This window comes from Panthera onca, chromosome D3 (assembly GCF_046562875.1).
Source record: "Panthera onca isolate mPanOnc1 chromosome D3, mPanOnc1 haplotype 2, whole genome shotgun sequence".
In the NCBI taxonomy this organism is placed as follows: Eukaryota; Metazoa; Chordata; class Mammalia; order Carnivora; family Felidae; genus Panthera; species Panthera onca.
Genome location: NC_138350.1, coordinates 78806435 through 78829457, shown reverse-complemented (window position 1 = coordinate 78829457; position 23023 = coordinate 78806435). Strand labels below are relative to the sequence as shown.

Sequence of the window (23023 nt, the reverse complement as noted above, 5' to 3'; positions counted from 1 at the left end):
AAATAAGTAGACATTTAAATCTGAAAAAGAAACCTTAAATTTTGTTCAGTGGTGTTTAATATTTTCAAGCCGACAGCATGTGGAATGGTATCTCACGGACGTGTTTTCCCAGAGAGGCTGGTACTGGGGGTACGTGTGCCTGACATCTTGGTGTAGGTCTGGGGCATGAAAGAAGAAATCAGGTTTTCCCCATGGCCAGTGACTGGGTGTTTTCCAGAGGGGAGAGATTTAAATATTTGGAAAAGGAAGCTGATTAGAGTCAGAGCTCCCCACCCAACCAAGGTCCTTATCTCCAGTGCTTTCCTGCTTAACCCTTTCAATCCTGTCCTTTCGTGGGACACCTGCCGTCTCTCTGCGTCACTGCCTTCTTCTGCCTTACCAAGTGCTGCTTTGGGATAGGGCTCACGCAGTCATCGAGGTCATTGGACACAGTCTGTGGGAGCTCCGGCCTCTCAAACACTCAAGACCAGCTTCGGGAAGGCACGTCCTCGTGCAGGTGACGGCTGGGCAGGGGCTGGGTGGTTACACAGCAGCGCTTGAAGATTTTAGAGCACACGGTGAGATAGCACACAAAAGCCAGACTCCTTGCATTTCAAGCCTGGAAAACATGGTCAGTTTCTTCCCTTCAAAGACTTTAATGTAAAGAGCTGGCCAGAGAATTGGCAGATTGTGTCTACAGTAATGTTATGTGAACGTTGTTATGTTCAAAAAAGGGTAAAGGGGCTACGTGTCAAGGCCAGCAAATTTGATTTGGACATGGAAGGTGTCTAAACTTTTGTTTAACTTGTCTTCCCCCCACCTCCCCAAACAAGATTCACCCCCATCTTACCTCTTTTGAAAGCCTTTTGCTTTGTCAGCTGAAGTTATTTTTGGAATGGTCATCTGTGGCAGCCTATGGTCTGGTCTGAGCCTCAGTTTCCTTGTCTGTAAAAGGGGATGATAATACCTGCCCTCCTCTCTATTACGCAAATGGGCATAATGATTAAATGAGATCATAGATATGAAAACACTTGTCTAGTACCTTCTTAAGGATGTGAGGCAGAGAGGTGCCACGAGGCTCAGGCTGGAGGAGGCAGGACTTCCTCCTCTATTCCCTCCCCTACTTAGGGCCTTCCCCTACTTCGTCTCCCTTCTTAGGGGAAGCAAGGTTCCTCTGAGGGACTCAGGACCTTGTCTTTCTTCCTCCAGTTCAATCAGGTGGGTGGCCCTGGTGCGAAGGATGCCCCTGAGCACAAACCTGTATTTCCTCCTTCCTATTTGGTGCTGCTTCCAAATCGAGAGGTTTTTGTGATTCCTTGGTTGTTCATTTCCACCTCATATTAATTTCCTAGGACTGCCGTGACAAAGTACAAGGAACTGAGTGGCTTAAAACAACAGTAATTTTTTGTCTGACAGCTCTGGAGGCTGGGAGTCTGAATTCAAGGTGAGAGCCGGGCGACGCTCCCCTGAAACCTATAGGGGGGGACGACGCCTTGCCTTTTCCAGCTCCTGATGTTGCTGGCAACCCTTGGCTCGTAGATGCATCTCATCTCATGCCCGTGTCATCACAGGACCCTCTTTCCTCAGGTGTCTCTTCTCTTGCCGAGCATACCAGTGGTGTTGGATTCAAGGCCCTCTCATCAACATGACCTCATCTTACCGAATGACATGTGCAGCAGCCCTAATTCCCAGCAAGGCCACATTCTGAGGTACGAGGGGCTGGGGCTCGAACATACCTTCTTTTGAGACTCCCTTCAACACCCCCTACATGCGCACACACACGCGCACACACGCACACACACACGTGGATTGCTACTCATGCACACCACAGCTTCAAGTCCCTTTCCAGAGGGTAGCACGTGCCACCCTGGACAGGAAGGCAGCTCCCCCAGCTCTTTCCAGAACCGGTAGCTGTGACATTATGTCTCTAGTGACTGTGTTGCAGGGCCTCTGAGAACATGGTCGGTGAGGCCTCTGCTGCACATCGGAAGAAACTCAAGAGTTTGAATTAGTACCAAACAGCCCTCTCATGCTCTGTTGCCGATTTCACTTAAGTCAACTAAGCCTGAAACCAAGAAGCTTCGATGGTACCGGTGGGAAGTACCAAAGTCCTTCCAATTTTATTGGAGACAGTTGGTTTTATCAGAAGTACTGAGTTGGGAATTTGAGCAAATGTGTGCTCTGTCCCCTTCTGTGCAGTGGAATAAGTATGCGGTGGCCTCAGAGTCCAGCAGGCAGGTGACGGGCTCGCCAGGGAGCCCCAGCCCATGTCCATAATAGGGGGCTGGCCCACATGAGCCAGAAAGGACATCCTCTGCCCTCCTGCACTGGGTAATCGACATAACTCGGTGTGTAAGAAACCTGGTTTCCCCAGAGAGAGTTCATACTGTAAGACGAAGCCGGGAGACTCTGGGTTAGTTTTCATTTTGCCCCCATCTCGCCAACTGAACTTAGTCACGGTTCTTATTAGAATGGGATCCTAGGTTTCTCATCTCTGTGTGAAAATAGTGAAATTTGCTGCATCATGATGTCTGCAGGGCAATTAATAGGTTGCTGTATGCGAGCTGCTGGCAGACCTCAAGTAAATAGTGAGGGGCTGGTGATGAGGACAGCCTTTCACTCGCTCTGCGTCCACCAGTAAATAGGCTAAAACGGAGGCATTTAAAGAAGAACGTGGTCTGAAATGCAGAGGGCTGGTCGAAGAGCTGCCGGTCTTGTCCTTGGGGCCCAGCCAGGCCCGGAAGGAGTGCAGTGGACTTGCCCCGTGGGAGCCCTGGGAGGAAGTCCCCCTGTCAGATACGATGGAGAGGCCGCGGGAAGGTCGGGGACTCGGCGGCGGCCCTTCAGGATAATGGTTTGCAATAGGAAGTTGAAGGAGGCAGAATCGGGGAGTATTGCCAGAGGTGGCGGTATCTCAGGGACAGAGTCCCAGTCTTAGAGTACAGGCTTGAAGGAAGGGTGGTGGATCCAGTTGCTTGGGGGAGGGAGGGGCAGCCAGGGGTCCGGTGAGCTTCAGACCTGGAAGCCTAAGGAATCAAGAACGCGAGTGGAGGTAGAGGAGCCCGGGCAGGATGTCATAGCCAAGTCGGCATTCCGGGGGGACTCGGGTGGGGTCCCAGAGGATGGCACCAGAGTTACCTAGGCGTCTCCACTAAGGTTGGGGTTGATCCTAGAAATTGGAGTAGGTGGGAGGGATTCATTCGTGACACAAGAGGCCTGGGGCAGCCTGACTCCAAGTTGAGACAGACCACATGTGGGACAGAGCCATCACCCTAGCCTGCTTCACTCGTTTCAATAGACTTTGTAGACTTAGAGATCCTAAAAATAAAGCTCAACTCACACCCACCACCTGAGCATAGACTAGGGCTGTTTTTCCTGCTGCTGTTGTTTTAGTTATCTGATGACTTAAAGTAACAGGGCAAATGCATTATTTTGGGAAATGCTATTAAAAAAAATTTTTTTTAAGTTTTTTTCCTTTTTTTTTATAAAATTTTTTTAAATGTTTATTTTTGAGAGAGAGAGAGAGAGAGCAGGGGAAGGGCAGAGAGAGAAAGAGACACAGAATCCGAAGCAGGCTCCAGGCTCTGAGCTGTCAGCACAGAGCCCGATGTGGGGCTCCAACCCATGAACTGTGAGATCATGACCTTAGCTGAAGTCACCCGCTTAACCGACTGAGCCACCCAGGCGCCCCAAGTTTTTTTTTTTCTTTTGTGTGTGTGTGTGTGTGTGTGTGTGTGTGTGTGAGAGAGAGAGAGAGAGAGAGAGAGAGAGCGAGCATGAGCAGGAGAGGGGCAGAGAGAAGGAGAGAGAGAATTCCAAGCAGGCTACGCATTGAGAGTACAGAGCCTGATGCGGGGTTTGAACTCACAAACTGTGAGATCATGACCTGAGCCGAAATCAAGAGTTGGACGCTTAACCAACTGAACCACTCAGGCGCCCTGGAAAACACTGTTGAACCTAGATGTTTATACACTTCCGTGACAAATTTACCTTAAGTGACTATTGATTAACAGGGCTGGGACTGCGAGGTGTTTTGTGATAGAGTGCTGTCCAAAAATAGAATGAAGAAAGGCAAACAGCCCTGTCTTTGGCTGGCCAGGGCCTGGAAGACGTGGAAGTAATGTGGAATTATGGGCTGCTTTTCTGCTTTGTACAAGCAGAACATGGCCATGAACCATGAGGCCTGGGCATTTTAAAGAAATCCATGTACCTACGGTGGAATATTACTCAGTCATAAAAAAAAGAATGAAATCTTGCCATTGGGGACAACGTGGACGGATCTAGAAGGTATTTGAGGCTAGGTGAAACAAGTCAGACAAAGGCAAATGGCATATGTCACATATATGTGGAATCTAAAAAACAAAACAAACAAGCAAAAACAGAAATAGACTCCTGAAAACAGAGAACAAACTGTGGTTGCCAGAGGGGGAGGGGGGCGGGAGAGGGAACAAAACAGGTGAAGGGAATTAAAAGGTACAAACTTCCAGTTATAAAACAAGTCACGGGGATGAAAAGTCCAGCGTGGGGAATAATAACGTTGCATGGTGAGGACACCTATCGTGATGGGCAATGAGTGATGTGTAGGGTCGTCGAGTCACTATGTTATAGACCTGAAACCAGTCTAACATTGTATGTCAATTACACTCCACTCATAAAAATGTAAAAAAGGTAATGGTAGGTTACGAGGAGAATTGCAGTAATAGCAACAGACAATGAGGAGCATTCTCTTGCCTGTCTCTGCTTGTAGGCAAAACCCTGTTGATGCAGGTGTTGAAAATTTACTTCATTTTTCCAGGACTCAACCCAGAGTCTTCTGAGGCCCTAAAGGTTCAAAAGCAAGGCCCAGATGGAATGTACGACAGCTTTTGATGCAAAAATTATTTTAGTGTCACCATGAAAACAAAATCACGTGGACAGTGCTTCGTGTCCTGAGGGAGGCATCGAAATAAGGAGGTGGGTGGTCGGGAGTTGGGTGCCTCGCCTTTGGATGAATCATTTAATTTCCTTAGAGTCTCAGTTTTCCCATCTGCAAAATAGGGGAAATTGTACACTTTCTCCCTTTTACGGTATTGGGTCATGGACACAACACTGGAAACTGATATGTTATACAACTGGTAAGTAGGGGTTATCAGCACAAAGGTAAAAAGTCAGCTTCTCCCCCTTTTATGCCCATTCCCCTGCATCTTATTTAAATTATATTCACTCCAGAGTTTTGATTGAAAAATGCTTGTTTTCCCCGGTTTTACTACTTAATTAATCTAAAATGTTGCCCTGAGTAATGGCACTATATCTAGACGAGGGCTGTTCAAAGAGGAGAAATTGTGCAGAAGGATGTTTGTAAATAATGCTTAGGTGACACGATTGTGATAATTATGGCTTTTTGAAGATGAGTTTTATAGCAAGTCTTCAATTTTCCTGTCACTTGTTTTCTGGGCTCTCCCACTTAAGCAGGCACATTTGTTTCATGGAACTAGCTCTTCGGGGACCTGAATCCTGGGAGAACTCAGCAGCTCTGTGAATCCACTTTTCATTTTCTGTGGCTAATTTTGCAGACTTTCAAGAGGATGCAGGTTGCTTTACTGTCCCCTTTCCCCAGCCCAGGTAAGGACAGAAGGAAGAAGGTGTAGCAAATTCCTAACCACTCAGTCTCCAGCTCATAATGAATAGCCATCCCTGCCTCAGAGTGACCTTGAACGCTATCCCGGGCCCCCGGTGGCCAGAAGGGGCCCTAGTGATGATGCTCCGATGATGCTTTGGGTGGAATCCCCAGCTCAAGGTTGACCCCTCTCCCCATTCTCGCACATCCCTTCTCTGTCTCTTGGGAGGTGCTGAGCCCTGGAGGCGTCCTGAAAATGAGGACCCTCCTGCAGGGTTGTTGTATGAGCACCCTCAGGAGTCTTTGAAATAAACTCTCGGGACCCCCAGGCTTTGTAGCTTTCTCAGGAGAGGGACCCAATTTTCTATTTCACCATGTTGTTCTCCAGCTTTTTGTTGTTCAGGGTCTTGACCATCAGTGTCATGTCTTTAGTTTATTTACCAACTCAGTTGGAATCTAATTCCAGATAGAAGTCAGCCAGTAAACTTTGTTAATGGCTCTTTTTGGAAGCTTCTAGAGTCACCATTGGAGGAGCCCTTGGAGGTCATCTTGTCCAGCCCTCTCACCTTAACCAGTGAGAACCCTGAGGCCCAGAGGAGTTGAGTGGCTGGTCCAGGTGAATTAATGGCGGAACCAGAACGCAAACCCAGGGCTCTTTAACCACCTGGATGTAGGGAAACATGGAGTAAAGAATACTTAGCAGGTGTGTTCTCTTTTAGTTTAGCCAGCTTATACCTGAGTCACATGATTAGAACATCCTCATTTTATTACAAGTTTATGGTTGACTCCTGGTAAACCAGAACTCCCATGTAAAGCTACCTTGTTGAAAAGCTTTAAAAATGCATTGGTGTACTTTTCTGAATTAGTGGCCCAAAGTGACTCCTAGTTGTCAGGGAATCTTGCTGCCCCTAGGAATCATTCCAAAATATTGGTTATAATTGTATAAAATGATAGCTTCAGAGCCTGGATTTGGCATGAATAAAAGCCACGAAATCTATTTCAGTATTCCTCCTGTCTCCCACCACATTAGCTTATTTAAAATATACTATTCTGGTTGTTTGAATTATTCCACATGATCTTTAAAGCCCTGTTTGTTGTTATGTTATAGTTTTGGGTATGGAGTCGATGAGTTATCTTAGTTCAGGTAAATCATGTGACTTGCTCGCATTATACCAGTTGCCTTCTGATGCAGTAGTGATTTTTTTTTTTTTCCTGACCTACCATTTTCACATCAGATTGAACACAGACTCAGGCAAGGTATAAGCTTGGCAGTGAGATTTGCTTGGCTTGTTTACTTTCTGCCATTGTTAAAGTGGCTATGATTCAGCACCAGGTTCTTCTCTCCCTGATGTGCTTGGGAGGAGGGGTATGTGTAACCCCAAGGCATCAGTGAAAGTGTGACCATCATATGAGAACGTCCTTTGTGTAGAAAAGCCTTACCCACTGCTTCCTGATGACTCTAGCTAAAATAATACCACCTTCCAGAAAAACCACTGAGATTCTAAATACATACCACGTCCTCAGTTAAGAAGACAGAAAGTAATTCTGAACAGCATGCAGGATATAGGGGCATCAAGCTGGTTTCAAGCGTGCAGGCTATGGACATCACTTATAAATTTTTCTCGAGATGGGTGTTATATATGTATATGTCTTAGCAAGTTCAGATTGTTTTGGTTTCTTCAAACTGAGAGCTCACTTTTTCTCTGCATGTACTTTCTTGCGCAGCTAACCCTGCGATAGTTATGACATCATAGTCTGTATAATGGATTACTGCCCCAGTGGGCTTGCTGGTTCTCCCGGCCGTAGGGAAGGGGTCTGGCTTGAAGCGTGTTTACCAGTGGTAGTGCATGGAAGTTTCCACTTGGCATGTACTGGCTGAGGAACTGAGATAATGACTGAGGCTGAGTGAAAACACTTCTTGTTAGCAGTGTGGTGAGAGCTTGGAAAGGAAAGTAATATTGCAAACATCACCTTCGTGTGGGGAAGCAACACTTGCGGCAGAGGGAAAGTGGGACTTAGAAATATGAGATCAGATGTAAATTCAGCCCGGTCCCAGACATGAGACCTGGTTAAGTCATGCAGCTCTGAGTCTGAGTTTTAACTGAAAAATAAGGATGGTGGGCAGGGGCGACGGGCAGGATGGTAGTCGTGACATTTGCCTTATTCTGGGGCAGGCTGAATAATGGCCCCCCCAAGATATCCTTGTCCTGATCCCCCGAACCTGTGCATGTTCCCTTACATGGCAAAAGGGACTTTGTAGAAGTGATTAGGGATCTGGAAATGGAGAGGTTATCCTGGATTATCTGTGTGGGTCTAAAGTAATCGCAAGGGTCCTTCCTGAGAAGACGGAGGCAGCGAAGGAGCCATGCATGGGTCAAACAATGCAGGTGGCCTCTAGAGGCTGAAAAAAGCAAGGAACAGATTCTCCCCTCAGGGCCTTCAGAAGGAACCAGCCATGCCCACACCTTGACTTTGGGTTAGGGAGGCTCTTTTGAGTCTGGCCTCAGAAGAGGCCCCTCTGGCCTCCAGAACCGTAAGAATAAATTCATGTTGTCTTAAGCCACTAAGGTTGGGATAACTTGTTATAGCAGCAAGAGAAAACTAATACCTCCTAGTGCTTATAACGATTACAGGTGACTTTGTATTTCTATATCTGTAAATCTCTTTCTTATATTTGTAAGTGCTGCATGGATTTGAGTACTTTTAAAATGCATTTTTATATTCATCTGAATTTCCAGATTAAAGTGGTATGGAGATGTCAGGAAGACCAGGAGACCAATTTCAGTTATGCAGCGAAAGATTGTGTCTGAAAATTTAAACTCGTGTTATCAGCTAATTACTAATTGTGAAGTTGTTCATGGTCATTACCATCTGTGAGTCACTTAGTTGAGCGGACAGGTGTGCTCCTTGCTTTCTATACCTGTGGGTCTCAACCTTGGATGTTCGGTGGAGTCACTGGGAGGGCTTTTAAAAGTCCCAGCGTCCAGACCTCACTCCAGGACAATTAAATCAGCATCTCCACAGGTGGAACTTGAGCATTGGTGTTTTTTAAATCTCTCCAAGTGATTGTAGTGTTCAGCCAAGAATGAGACCCACTGCAGAGGTATGTGCCTGCTAAGTAAGATTTTAAATCAGTTTTCTGAAGTCTGACGACCTAGATGTTCTTTTGAGTTTTGGGGAAAATGCTGTGCTGGGGACTCTGTGTTATATCTTTCAATGATATTAACATAATCGGTTTATGAGCTGTGGTATAATTCTGGCAAGAAATACAAAAGTCTAGTTAGCCAACAGCTCCTGAGATGTTCAGCAGATTGGTGTGCCCACAATTTCAATAAGCAAATACTTTTCTCCTTGTATTGCCCAAAGGCTTTTAAAAGCAAAAGTGAGGGAGAGAGAAGGATGTTGAGACCTTCTCCGTAAATGGTTGATCTCCTTGAGAATTGATAAGAATTGTATTTATTCACGTTATATGTCCTTACATTTCCAGTCTGGAGGAGAAAATAATCATTTTTGAAATTTCTTCCTTTGGAACCACTGGTGGCAGAAGCTGTGGTCTTTGAAAGTTGCCTCCCTGTGTTCCTGGGCGCTTTGAGCTGTGACGTGTCGCTGAGGGCATCTCTGGGCTGCCTGTCACTAAGATGGCCCTTGTCTTTGACAGCAGGTGATGTTACCTGCATCTCGTATGTCACAGGGAGGGTATTATAGATAAAATTGTTTTTATAAATCACAAGGTGCTATGCGAATGTTGCGATTGTATTTTCAGTGGGAATTCTGGGTTGAAGTTAGAAAGCTGATAGAAAGACTGTAACATAAACTTATATTCATGTATAAGAACAGATAGAGGTCCTTATTTTCTAGTGTTCTAAGGTAGTAACCGAGGAGATGCACTGGGTCTTGCACCTGTAGATGGCATGTGACTTTTGAAACATTTTTTTTTTAAGAGAGAGAGAGAGAGCGTGAGTAGGGTAAAGGGGGAGAGAGAGAGAGAGAGAGAGAGAGAGAGAGAGAGAGACTCTTAAGCAGACTCCATGCTCAGCGTGGAGCCCAGCCCAGGACTCGATCCCACAACCCTGGGATCATGACCTGAGCTGAAATCAAGAGTCGGACGCTCAACCAGCTGAGCCACCCAGGTGCCCCAGCATGTGATTTTTTTTTTTTTTTTTTTAGTGGTCATTTAGCTAGTTGGGTTTAATTTTCTTTGCTATAAATGAAAACATTAATGATGTTTTGGGTGTCCAGATAGTAGGGCCGTACTACAGTGTATCTGGTACTGTTTAAATCTTGGCTCTGAAACTTACTGGCTGGGGGATGCTCAGGAAACTATTTAACTTCTCTGTACCTGAGTTTCTGCATCCTTAAAATGGGTGAGTGAGATACCCTCTCCTAGGACTGTTGTAAGGATTAAGTGAGGCCCCTAGAAAACTCGGTACCGTTTCTGGATGTGTCCCATAGATCTGTTCTCCTACCTCCTCACTCAAATGTGGGACAATTCCGGAACCTAGGTAAGTGTGTTTTCCACCTTTCTTTCTTCCCTCCATCCCTCCCTTCAGTAAATGTTTATTGGATACCAGCTACTCATAGGAACTACACTGTGGCTACAATGTTAATGTGAGGTAGATGCTGTGTTCCAGAACTTTAATGGTTTAAAAGTTTGATTTAAAATATTGATACAAAGTGGTGCTGGGGCGGGACCGGCTGAGCAAAGCCTGTCTGTTTCTGTGAGATCAGAAATGTAAGACTACTGTGGTTTATCTGTACCAACCAGAGTAAGATTGTAAGATGTTTTTTATAATTGTGGATATCAGTAGATGGCCTTGGGGACCAAATACAGGAAGGTCGTAGGCATGTTGCTGATGCACTGAGTGGTTGCCTGGGAAATGGACATGGTCTCTGATCTGATTTGCCAGATAATCAGTCATTTATCAAAGCAAACATTGTGACAAGGCATTTTTTGTGTGCTTGGCACTGTGCCAGCTCTCCGGGCCCGGGGAGGGGTGGGGGGGTGGGGAGGGCTGGTCCCTGCCTGGTGGAGCTTCCTGAGTATCAGAAGACTTTACAGTTGAGGGCTGGGGTACTTCATAGTGTGAATGCTGGGTAGAAGCTTCAGGAAGCTTTCACCAGATCCCTGAGCTCTAAGTGTGTGGGGTATTTTATCGTTCATGAAACTGTTTATTTTTTTAACCTGTATTTTGGGTACCATTCATTCACAAACAGATTTACTTTGTTGTCATGAATTATATTTTTTTCATATAGTCCAAAATGAAATCCTCTTGCCCCCAAATTTCCCGTAGTATACCTTTCTTGTACCCTAATCAAGTCTATATAGCTTGACCCAGCTCTTCAGTAACTTGGGTTTTATTTTCTATGAGAGCTATTAATCAAGTTTGGTGGAGATCATAATATCCATTTGTGTTATTTTCACCTCTGCTTATCAAGACTTAAAAAAAAAAAGAGAGAATTATTTTAAGGTCATAGAATAATTCTGGAGAATGCTCAAAGAAATTTTGCATTTTCACCAATTCTACTTAGAACCACCTATGAAAAATGATAGGATTATAATGATGATAATGATTACATTGGCTTTCAAGTGGTTATTCTATTCCAAATAATATCCTGAGGGCTTTGCACACACATTCTCATTTTATCACCCAGCAACTGTGTGAGCCCAGGCTTTCCTAGTGTCCACGTTTACAGATGACGCACACAAGGGCACAACAAGGTTGGATAAATTGTCCAAGTTCAAATGGTTCGCCATTGAAGGTCTCCCACTTGACTCCAGATGCGTCTGACAGATGTGCTTTCTACACTACTGTGTTCTTGCTTTGGGCAAAATGCGCATGAGGTGGTTGGGGAAGCAGAGCCTGTAGAAAAGACAGGAAGGACATATTAAGTAATTCACTTCCATATATCCCTGACAGCTTTGGATGAAGGGTCATTGTATTTAAAGAGATACAGACAGCTGAGAAATTGAGTATCGCCTCAGGCCACAAAGTAAATCATTGATAGAACTTAATCCAGAAGCCAGCCAGGTGCTTTTCAAACTCGTTCCGTGAAGGCTCAGTGGACGCGACTGCACAATCTCCATCAATTCAAATGAGTTGAAGAAGGAGGGATCCATTTTGTTACAGGTAACCTGAAGTCAGAGGTTTAAGAATTTTTAATTTGGATGAAATTCTAAAACTATGCGGGCTTTGGCACCTGTTTGGGCAGACTGGGCAGATTGGGCAATGCCAGTTTGGGCACATTACCTCAACTGAGCAGTGAATACTTCCTTTGTGTGGCTGTTGGGAGGAAGCGGGGCTCGTGGCACCTGGAACTTTGTCGGTATTCTCTATAATCGCTCGCTGACTGGTCACTTGTGATGCATTTGAAATAACTTCAGGGAGAGTTGGGGTCTCAAAACGCTAATCATGGGCCTAGGGAAGTTCTTCAGGGTCAACTTGAAGGTAGCAGAAATGGAGACTTTCTAAAAAATTCTCTGGCCATACCACACAGCAATTGCATCTCGGTTTTTGCGTGTTGGGTACCGAAGACCATTTGCTTTGGAAAGGGCACTTCGTGCGTAGGTTGTGAGCTGTTAACCGCCCCCCTCCTTCCAATGTTCCACCCAGGGCAGCATTTCCGTGACACAGACTTGGCTCCTAACAGCTAACAGTGAGGAGAAACAAGGAAAACTCTCGGCCCTTATCCAGGCTCCTTGTTCCATGCCCTTCCTGGATTGGTCAAGACTCCAGGACCTCCACTGGGGGTGTGCCAGACATTCTCTGTTCATCCCTCCAGATCAGTCTCCCATCTTCCCAGACCTTCTTGGGCTGTGCCAAGGGAAGCCAGCCTTCCTTGCCCTCTGGCTTCAGGTTGGGTTTGACTACTGGCAGGAGATAATAGGACAGAGAAGAGAGAAGTCGGAGCCCTCCTCTGCTTTCCCACACCCTTGCTCCCTCCCTGCCTGAGCCCCCATTCCCTCTCTCTATTAGCTCCTGCTGGAAAGAGCCCCTTTCCATGTTCCAGAACACCAAACTTTTACTTATTGTGGTGACAGTTCCGTTCTCTTGCCCTTCAGCTCTGGGGTTGATAGGGGCCTTCTAGTGTTGCTAATCCCTGAGGGCCTTGAGAGGACCCTCACCCCTGCCCGGACCTGCATATAGTCCCTTCCTTAACTCTCTTCAGATACTTCCCAGGAAGCTATAGCTGTGTCCAGCTTAAGTCATGGACAGACTGGATCGCTATGTGTTACCGGCATATGGGGTGCCTGGGTGGCTCGAGTCGGTTGAGCGTCCTACTCCAGCTCGGGTCATTATCTCACGGTTTGTGAGTTCGAGCCCCACATCAGGCTCACTGCTGTCAGTCTGTCAGCACGGAGCCTGCTTCGGATCCTCTGTCCCCCTCTCTCTGCCCCTCCCCCGCTGGTGCTCTCCCCAAAATAAATAAATATTTTTAAAAATGGTAAACATATGGGGTGCCTGGGTGGCTCAGTTGGTTAAGCACCCGACTTCGGCTCAGGTCATCATCTCACAGTCCGTGGGTTCGAGCCCGCATCGGGCTCTGGGCTGACAGCTCAGAGCCTGGAGCCTGCTTCCGATTCTGTGTCTCCCTCTCTCTCTGCCCCTTCCCCACTCGGGTTCTGTCTCTCTCTGTCTCTCAAAACTAAATAAACATTAAACAAAATTTTTTTTAAATGGTGAACATGTGAGTGTCGCTTGTTGTTTTCTTACTGACTTCCAGTTTAATTAGAGGAAGGTGATGGTAGAGGAGGGGTATTAATTTATTTATTTTTTTAATTTTTACTATATCTGACACGTGCACTTCTCTTTTAGGATATGGAATCGTTCACACGTGTGGTATGATTTTAGTGGTCAGAAGAATTATGGGAGCCTGACCTCTCTTGCAAAAATATTGAGAAACCTAGAAAACTTTGGTCGTGGTGGGACAGAGAGAGAGAGGACAGAGTCAGTAAGAGCCTTCCTGGCCCCCGTGGCGCTTTACTTGGCTGGCGTGATAGCAACCCCCGATGTGATAGAGCAGTTTTTCAGTGGAGCATCCATCCAGTAGGTGCTGGACACAGTTCTAGAGGCTTGGGATGCGGCACCGAATACAACACACGTAGAGCCCATGTTCTGGGGACTCAGTGGGGTGACGCCGAATAAAATAGGTGAGTGACGCACGGTGTTCGAAGATGATGTGTCCAGAGAAGGATCACCGAAGGAAGAAGAGAGGGGATGTTGGGAGGCACTGCAATTTTTAAAAAGGCAGTCAAAGAAGACCTTCTTAAGGACGTCACCTCGAAGGAGGTGAGGAGGAAAACCCATCAGTCAGTATCTGAGAGCAGAGATGGCAGGCAGCAGGGAGAGCAGGCCTGGAGCAGAGGGAGCCAGGGGTCCACAAGGGGAGGCCCCGAGATGCGCCAGTGATGTCACGGGGCCCTGTGGGTCATTGGAAGTACTTTGGTTTTACTTCTCACGGCACATGTGGCTATCCTAGGGCTTGAGGGAGGAGTCCCTTGCTCTGACTTTTGTCTTACCGTACCCTGGATGCAGTACCCAGAGTAGACTGTAGGGGGCAGAGGAGGGGTGCGGGGAGCCAGACCACCATCTTGCCAATGCTCCTGGCAAGCAAGAGTGCTGGTGGCCTGGACCAGGATGCAGCAGGGGAGTAGCGAAAAGTGGTCCGATTCCAGACATTTGTAGAGTGAAGCCGATGGGGTAGGTGGAATATGAGGCATGTGAACGAGAGGAGACTGGATGGGGCTGAGGGTTTTCACCTGCACTGCTACAAGGATAGAGTTGCCAGGAAGTGAGATGGGGAGGACTGTGGGGACAGCAGGTCTGGGGCTGTGTTGAGGGGAGACCAGAATTCCATGCTGGACACGCTCACTTTGAGAAGTTTATGAGGAACCCCAGTGGTGATCTCAGATGTGTGACTGTTGTCAATGTTTGAATGGAAATTTTAATTTTCAAATTATATTACCCTTGGCAGCTGGCTTTCTCTGAGGTGTGTTTTAAGAAACAGAAATGTGTAGGAGTGCCTGGGTGGCTCCGTTGGTTGTGTCCCACCTTGGCTCAGGTCATGATCTCGCTGTTTGTGAGTTCAAACCCCACATGGGGCTTTGTGCTGACAGCTCTGAGCCTGGAGCCTGCTTCAGATTCTGTGTCTGTGTCTCTCTCTGCCCCTCCCCTGCTCTCTCTCTCTCTCTCAAAAATAAACTTAAAAAAAATATTTTTTGAAGAAATATTTATACCATGGCTGTAGTGATTTTGAGAGTAAGCCTCAAGGCAGACTATGCAATGCCTATATTTTCCATTGATGCAAAGCCATCTTTGCATAGTTAACAGATTCAAGGACACTTGTGGGAATTCATCCTGAGCCAAGAGACTTTTGGCACTGTTTTACCAGCTCCTACTATAACTACACCAAACCTTTTTTAGAGCACAGCTGCCTTCTATGGCATTATGCAATGAGGGTTTCTAGTCAGCCACAAAAACAGACCTCATGCAAATGGAAATAGCACATTTAGCAAGGTTCCTGTTTGCTCGTGTGTTAAAACTCTCCTGCCCTTTTAGATACATTTTTCCTTTAAAGATAATTCTGCTACCTCTTTCTTGTGCTTTTCTCTCCATTTCTTCCTTCTGATGTATTCCTGAAAGTTCTATTTTCTTGTTGGTAATGTCACATTTGCTCCCAAAGGGAAGTTAGGCGGCAAGTAGGGGAGAGGATAGCAGTGTTTATCGAGCAGCTGGCTGCTGGACTGGATGCCTTACCAATTACCCGTTTCATCCTCAAAACAATACTTTGAGCGAGGTGTGATTCTTCTTGCTTAACGGATGAGGAAACTGAAACTCAGCGAGGTTAAATGATTTGCCTAAGGCCGTGTAGCTAATTAGTGACGAGCTGAGATTCCCATTAGTGAAATTCCAAGGTCCAGGGACTCTGCTGTGCCCAAAATTCTGTCTTCGGGCACCTTAGTGCTTCTAGATGTTAGTGCATTGCCTCATCTGGACTTACCGATGCCGAAGAGGGGAGCAGCACTAGTATTTCTGTGCCCGATGCCTCTTTCATCAATGCTTCCACACGCTTCCACCATGTTCAGTGGTGGTAGGCGGGGCGGCAGGATCTCAGGGCTTACAGTTGAGCAAACAGTAAGGAAACGCACGGGTGAAAAGCAACAAGAGGAAGGAGCAGGTGCATCACAAGTGTGCCTTGGTCTGTTTGGGACCACTTCTACCTCGCCCTTCAGCCTCTAAGCTGAAGAATAGTCCAGCCGGGGAGGTGGGGAAGAAGGCTCTGGACAGCAGGCGCAGCAAGAACAAACGGAGGCAGGGCTGAGCCTGAGTAGTTGAGCTAGAGGCACAGGTGTAGTGGGGAGGGAAGAGAAGTGGTCTAAGGGAGACAGAAGTTGTCTGCTCTGTAGTACTGAACGACCATTGTGTCTTTGACTTTTTATTTCATGATCCCATGGCTGCTCTTCAAGTTCGTCTTTCGGGGATATTTTTTAAAGGTTAGGAAAAAGGGGCGCCTGGGTGGCTCAGCCGGTTAGGCGTCCGACTTCAGCTCGGGTCATGATTTCCTAGTTCGTGAGTTCGAGCCCCGCGTCGGGCTCTGTGCTGACAGCTCGGAGCCCGGCGCCTGCTTCGGATTCTGTGGCTCCTTCTTTCTCTGCCCCTCCCCCACTTGTGCTCTGTCTCTATCAAAAATAAATAAATGTCAAAAAAAATTTTTTTAAAGGTTAGGAAAAAGACCAGAAGAAGCATGAGCGCGGTTGGGTGAGGGTGCACGGCTGCTTTTGAGCGGGCTTATGCTGAGGCTCATCACGTGCAAGTATGACTACTGGGAGGACAGTTTTAACTGGGAGGAATGCAAGATGGGCTGCCTCTGCTTCGGACAGCTAGTGTCCCAGAGTGAGGAGTGTGAGTGTTTTGGGGGTACTCACATAAACCTGGCGGTGTCTTAAAGGACGCATGTGCCTCCCCCTGTAAGATGAAATGATAAAAAAAAACAAGACAAAACTACGTTGTAAGGGAAGAAATCTTTTTGACTATAAACTTCACCCTTCAGCACGTACACAGATGAAAGGTTGATGTTTTCTAGCACAAAGCTTCCAGATGGCTTGGTCGGCACGTGCTGTATGCCCAGCTGGCGTGGCCCCGGCATGTGGAGCTGGTGAGAGGTCTGGCATTCCAGGCCATCTTCGTTGTTTAACTAGATTCTATCTGAGATCCCTAGCATTTCTCTTCTTAGCACGGTCAAAACTGTCGCCTCTACAAGTGAATAAGAAAATCATCTTAACCCAACCTCCCTACTGTTATAGAAATCTTACAGTATCACCCATATTTTTTTGCCCTTGGATCCACTTATGGATCCGCAGATCCCTTGGATCCACTTATGGATCCACTTCTCCCCCGGAGAAGCAGGGAGAATAAAGTGAATGAAATAGCCTGTTTGTTACGTGCCATCTATAAATTGCTCATCACCAAGGTGAGTAGGTGAGTGAATGCGCTTTTGCAAGGCCACTGTGAATATCTAAGGGTCATCAGAGCTTTTAAAAACTAAGATAAAATGCATTTTGCTCATTCCCTTAAGAAATCAAGTCTCACTGTATCTTATTACTCTCGTTGGAGATACAAGTTTAAAGTACCTGTGACCTACAGACTCATGTTATTATTACTTTCATTCTCTCATAACCTCTAGAGTTACTGTGTAGGCACAAGATGAATCACTTGTGATTGGACAATCTCTGCTAGCGATTTAGGAAAAAAAAAAAAAAATCTGACCTCCAGGTAAAAATGCCGCCGTGAATGCCCTACAGTCCCAAACACATTCCTCAAACATATAACAATAACCAACACACGAGAAACCCCAGAGCCACTGTGTTGGCTTATTCCACCAGATCGAGATGATGAATGTCCTTTGCCATCGTAGGAGGTGGGCGGCAAGGTATTGATTTTATGATTGCCAGTGTTCTGTTACTTATAACTCTTTTCCGATTAGTTGCGTGAGATTTGATAAAAGGCGCTTGCTCATGAATTTGACTTGTACCTCCATACAAAATGCTAAGCATCATTTGTGCTTTGTAGAGTTTGCCCTTTGTGCTGTTTAGACACCTACATGCTGTAGGTTTTTAAACAATAGCTGGCAATCCTAAAGAAGTTAATGTCTAATTTGGTGAGGCTCACCTTGGGAAACTGGTGCAAATGGCTAGAAACACATCGTGGGCCTAAGTCATTTCTAGCTAGAGCTGGCTCTTTCTCTTAGGGTGTGCAATAGCTGAAAAGTTTTCTCAGTCACTCCAAAACGGTCGTTGAGGGGTTGCCTGGGTGGCTCAGTCGATTGAACGTCCAACTCTTGATTTGGGCCCAGGTCATGATCTCATGGTTCGTGGGATTGAGCCCTGTGTTGGGCTCTGTGCTGGTGTGCAGAGCCTGCCTGGAATTCTCTTTCTCCCTCTCTCTGCCTCTCCCCCATTCATGCTTTCACTCTCTCTCTCTTTCAAAAAAAAAAAAAAAAAAAAGTGGTTGTTGAGGTATCGCTGATATACACCCAACATAGGTCATGCTAAAATCCCTCCGACAGAGCAGGTCGGCAGCTGGCTGGCCAGGTGTGAACTCCAGAATGCAGTACACTTGGGAGGAAAACCCGTCGAAACCACTTCCATTCTGTGGAGTCAGGTGGTTGTGGTTGAAGGGGCTTGCCTGAAACAGTCAGGAAACAGGAAGCGACCCGGGCATCTCACCCAGGAAGGCACTCGGTAGTCAAGCATTTGCTCTTTTGCCATGAAGGACGGGATAGGCCGGGCAAGAGGCTTGTGTGGGTCCTAATTTTTGCGAAAACAAGTCTCTGTGGAGACAAAGCCCTTGTGACTTTTGGCCTGAGTCTGACAGCTGCCAGGCTTGTTAAAATGACAGCAGGATTCAGAAGAGAAACGCGCCGCTTGGAACACGGGAGAATGTGTTCTGCTTTTATGTCTGGCGTGCGGTCGGCTGTCAATTAATAGAACTGCTCTGTGAGTTAGAAAAGCAGGCCACAAAGGGTCTTTCAGGAAATGTTTATAATGTGGAGTTATTCTGACCCTTGCTGTGTTGGCTGCAAAATGGAACAATGGCTTCTTCCTAACAAATTGTCCAGTAGGAAAAAGTGTAGTGATGAGAATTGTCGGTTACGTTGATAACAAACCGAATGTGGTAAATTCGCAGTAAAAAGAAATGTGAGTCTTAAAAACATCAGAGCTGAGTTCAGTTTTCTAATTTGCTGTTACAGTCCTTGTGCTGGGTTTCAAAGTAATGCCTTCTAGCATATTCCTCGGGTCAAATCCAGCCTGCCCCCTGTTTCTGCAAATCAAAGTTTTGTTGGAACCCAGCGCATCCATTTGTTTGGGAATTAGCGTGTGGCTGCTTTCTCCTACAGTGGCAGGGTTGAGTAGCTGTGCCAGTTACGGTGTGGCCCGCGAAGCCTGAAATATTTACTATCTGTCCCTGTAGAGGAAAAGTGTGTTGACCTCTGTTCTAGAAGTTTGCCACTCAAAGCAGCATTGGCGATTCGTTGGCACATTGACGTTTGGGAAGCGCTGGCTGGGGGCAAGGGTTCCTTACCTGGAGCTTCAGTGATCGAACTCCCTGAAGTTATGGGCGCACTTCTGCTGGGGTACATGCATATTATTCTGCACCCCTACCCTCTCAGACACAGAGGAATCTGCACCCGTGGTCACTTTCTCAGAATGGTTTGTAGCCCTGAAAGTGAAGAATCATTAGTCTTGAAGAGGGAGACCTTGACTCAGAACTCCTGGATTCATGTTTGAAATGATGGTTACAAAGATCTCACTACTTTACAACAAGAGAAGTCAGACCAACTTATGCTTATTTATTTATCTGTTCTTAAATAAAGGATGTAAGATTTGCAGCCCAGTATACAGCAGTGAGATATGACATTTCCTAACTATTATTAATGGACAAGGGACTGTTTCATGGATATTGGTTCCTTGAGCCTTAATAGCTAGTGTCATATCACATTGTGGTTCTGGAGATATTTATTACGTGCCTCTCCCATTTGGAAAAATGAAAGCTCTGAGGTCCAAAATTATAGGCCTTGGTGGTGACTTTTTATGGGTATCCACTAGAAATGACTGCTAGTTAGCTTGACAACGTTATTAAACATCCATCATGTGTGGAACCCTGTAGGAATTTCCAAGAAGCAGAAGATCGACTGTATAATGGGCTGGGACTGACTTCTGATCACCTTTCCCATGAACGGCTGTTTCATGTACTCTGTGAGCCTTTCTCACCCCAGGTTAGGCACCTGTAGTAGGTAGTAGGAACCAGAAGATTTATATATCATCTTCAGGGTACATATATGGACACGTTTCTGGGGATGGAAGCTGAGCAGATCAGTAGAGGAAGGAATAACAATGGTGCTTTTAGCAAAAACTGTGGTGGGACGCTGGGGTGGCTCAGTCAGTTAAGCGTCTGACTCTTGATTTCAGCGCAGGTCATGATCTCACGGGTTCGTGGGTTCAAGCCCCGTGTTGGGCTCTGCACTGACAATGCAGAACCTGCTTGGGATTCTGTCTCCTTCTCTCTGTGCCTCTCCCCTCCCCTGCCCTGTCTCTCTCTCTCTCTCTCAAAATAAATAAACATTAAAAAAAAAAAACAACAAACTGTGGTGTCAGAGGTAAGAGAAAGTGAAGAAGCTCAGAAATGCAAGCCTAGCTGAGGAGCCCTGACTTTGGAACCAAAATATCACCCCCACAAGCCTAAAAAGGTACATATCACTTTGCTACACCACTTTAAACTTTTTGTTTTTAATCCATTAGAAATTAATATAGAGAAAGATGGACTGTTACCAGGAGGAACATAAATATTTTTTTGGTGCTGTTTTTCAGTGGGAGACTTCTTCTCTGGGACAAACAGGTTCCTGGGATCCTGGATTCTGGGAGCTGGGATGGATTGTTCACAGCTTTTGGGCTGCCTGGGACCCATGGACTCTGAAAGTCCACCTGGGAAGCCAAGAAGTTAGAAGCGAACACACAGATTAGTGTGACAAGGAGAAAGACCAAGGATGACACAGTCAGATAGAACTAGAAACTCCCAGGCCAGAGCATGAGGCTTTGGAAGAGGAGAGGGAGCCGTGGGAGACAGGACAGGACCTCTGCTTTGTAGGCATAGCTTCTTGGAATGTGGGCTACGAAGAAAGGACACACCAGTCCAAGTTGCAGGATCCTAGACGATTTAACTGGTGTTGTCCACTACATGGAGGCAAGACTTTGGACATCTCCAGTGGAGCTCAGCTCCTAGCAGTATCCACTGACAGGGCCTGGGAGCAGTGATAGCTGATGACTGTGAGCACCCCTATGGTTAATAAGATCTTGGTTTCTTTCTTTTAAGGATTAAAACCAAAAATTTTTAAGTACTCTCTACACCCAGCATGGGGCTGAAACTCACAACTCCGAGATCAAGAGTTGCATACTCTTTGACTAAGCCAGCCGGGCGCCCCACTCTTGGTTTCTAAATGCCATTCTGCAACTGAGAGGAATGAGCTCTTGGGAGGAGTGGCCGATTCTGGGCCTGGGACAGGAAAAGTATAAGATGAGCCTAAAGCATCTTTTTATGTCACAAAGTAAGGAAGTGCTCAAAGAGCGATGGGGACATAGGAACCAGCCTGAAAGGAGCCCCCAGGAGCCACATAAATTTACAGCATGAAGATAAATATGGCAATAATGAGTCCTAACTCATTGAATAATATAAAATCAATGAACCCATACTAGTATGAATAAAATAAATATGGAAAAGAGGACATTCGATCAGAATGTCAACTAATAAATGTAGAAGAAAGGGTAGAATTAAAAATCACCATCTGGCAACCATCGTGTTATAGTTAATTCAGGCAAGAAATTTTAAAGCATGCTAAGGTGAGTGGATGAAAGTTTGATAAGGAATAAGCTTTATAAAGCTTCAACATATCTCTCTACCAAACGCTTGTTAAATACAAAAGAGGGGTGGGGCGCCTGGGTGGCTCAGTCGGTTAAGGGGCCAACTTCGGCTCAGGTCATGATCTCACGGTCCGTGAGTTCGAGCCCTGCATCAGGCTCTGTGCTGACAGCTCAGAGCCTGGAGCCTGTTTCAGATTCTGTGTCTCCCTCTCTCTGACCTTCCCCTGTTCATGCTCTGTCTCTCTCTGTCTCAAAAATAAATAAACATTAAAAAAAAATTTAAAAAAAATACAAAAGGGGGGGGGATTAAAGATTGACTTTGCAGTGGAGAAACTTGGGAGACACAAGTGATCAAATTAATATAACATAACCACCTACTAGAATTACTTCTGTAATTCTTCTCTCTTCTGCCCACCAAATAAAATGTATAAACTGAATTTGTTCATGAGAAAACGTCAGGCACACTCAATTGAGGGATATTCTACAAAGTAACTCTTGGTAATTTTCAAACTGTGAAGGTTATAGAAAGTCAAGAGAACACTGAGGAATGAAGAATTGTGACCTGTAAATACAACCTGTGACCCTGGATTCTCTCCCTTTGTATTATTAGGACATTTGGTGAGATTTTCTGAATTTAATAGTTGTACTGCTGTTACGTAGGAAATACTTTGAGCATATGAGAGTAAGGGACTTCAGGTCTGCAACTTACCATCAAATGTTACAGGGGAGGGGGAAGTTGTTTTTTTGCAAGGAGGTGGGGGTCCTATGAGTAATCATTGTATTGAAGTTGTGGCAGCTGATGGCAAAAGCTCAGCTCGGATTGCTGACGGGTGAGGAAGGTTGAGAACAAATTGGCAGCCCGTGTTGTCGTTAGCGGAGAAGCAGGTACCAGTAGGGACAAGAAGGACAGAGGACCAGATGGGGAGCAGTCAGTTTAGGATAAAGAAGCTCAACGTGCAAAAAGGTGAAAGTCCTCCAGGAGGGATTAAGTGGGTGGCAAGGAGGTGAGTCCTGAGAAGAGGATAGGGAAGACTCTGATAGATCTGGGTGGGGAGGGGAAAGCAAGGACCTTGAATGGGGCTTTGAACAGCAGACACGCATCAGCTTATGTGCTAGTTCTTTGCTGGAGCCTCCAAGTGCCTGCCTAGTCAATGGCGGCTCTTCTGTCTCTTTGCAGTCATTGTTAGCACTGTCTGAGGATGCTCTGTGACTGTTTGTAGATGCCTGTGGGGCCAAGCTGGGTGGGAGGGGTGGCAGGAGAGATGGTTTGCCAGGGACTAAAGAAGGATTACAGCAGTTAATTCTAGAAAGAGAGGTTGGTTTAAGTTCACACTGAGGTACATTTCATTGGATCTTGGTTCTCTGAGATTCACTTCTGCTAATACTAATGAAAATCAGGCTGGCTTCAAGTACAGGCTGAAATGTGAGCATTTAAGTATTACTCCTGCACCTTTGGTTATAGGGCTGAACTTTGGAGTCCTTCTTGTAATTGGATTTCTCATCTCTTGAACATGAAGAGTTAGAAGAGCCCCAAA

The 23023-nt window shown here is 46.0% G+C and overlaps 1 protein-coding gene across 6 annotated transcripts in view; it reads left to right on the top strand.

Annotated features, from left to right (window-relative positions):
- RNF152 (ring finger protein 152) overlaps positions 1-23023 on the top strand; it is a 79117-nt gene that overhangs the window by 25668 nt on the left and 30426 nt on the right. The window contains exon 1 of one of the 6 annotated variants that reach the window (XM_060613994.3): positions 1466-1688. The exons of the other annotated variants lie outside the window; for them this stretch is intronic. The gene's annotated coding sequence lies outside the window, so the exon portion shown is untranslated. Of the gene's footprint in view, positions 1-1465; positions 1689-23023 lie in introns of those variants that run through there. 6 annotated transcript variants of the gene reach the window in all.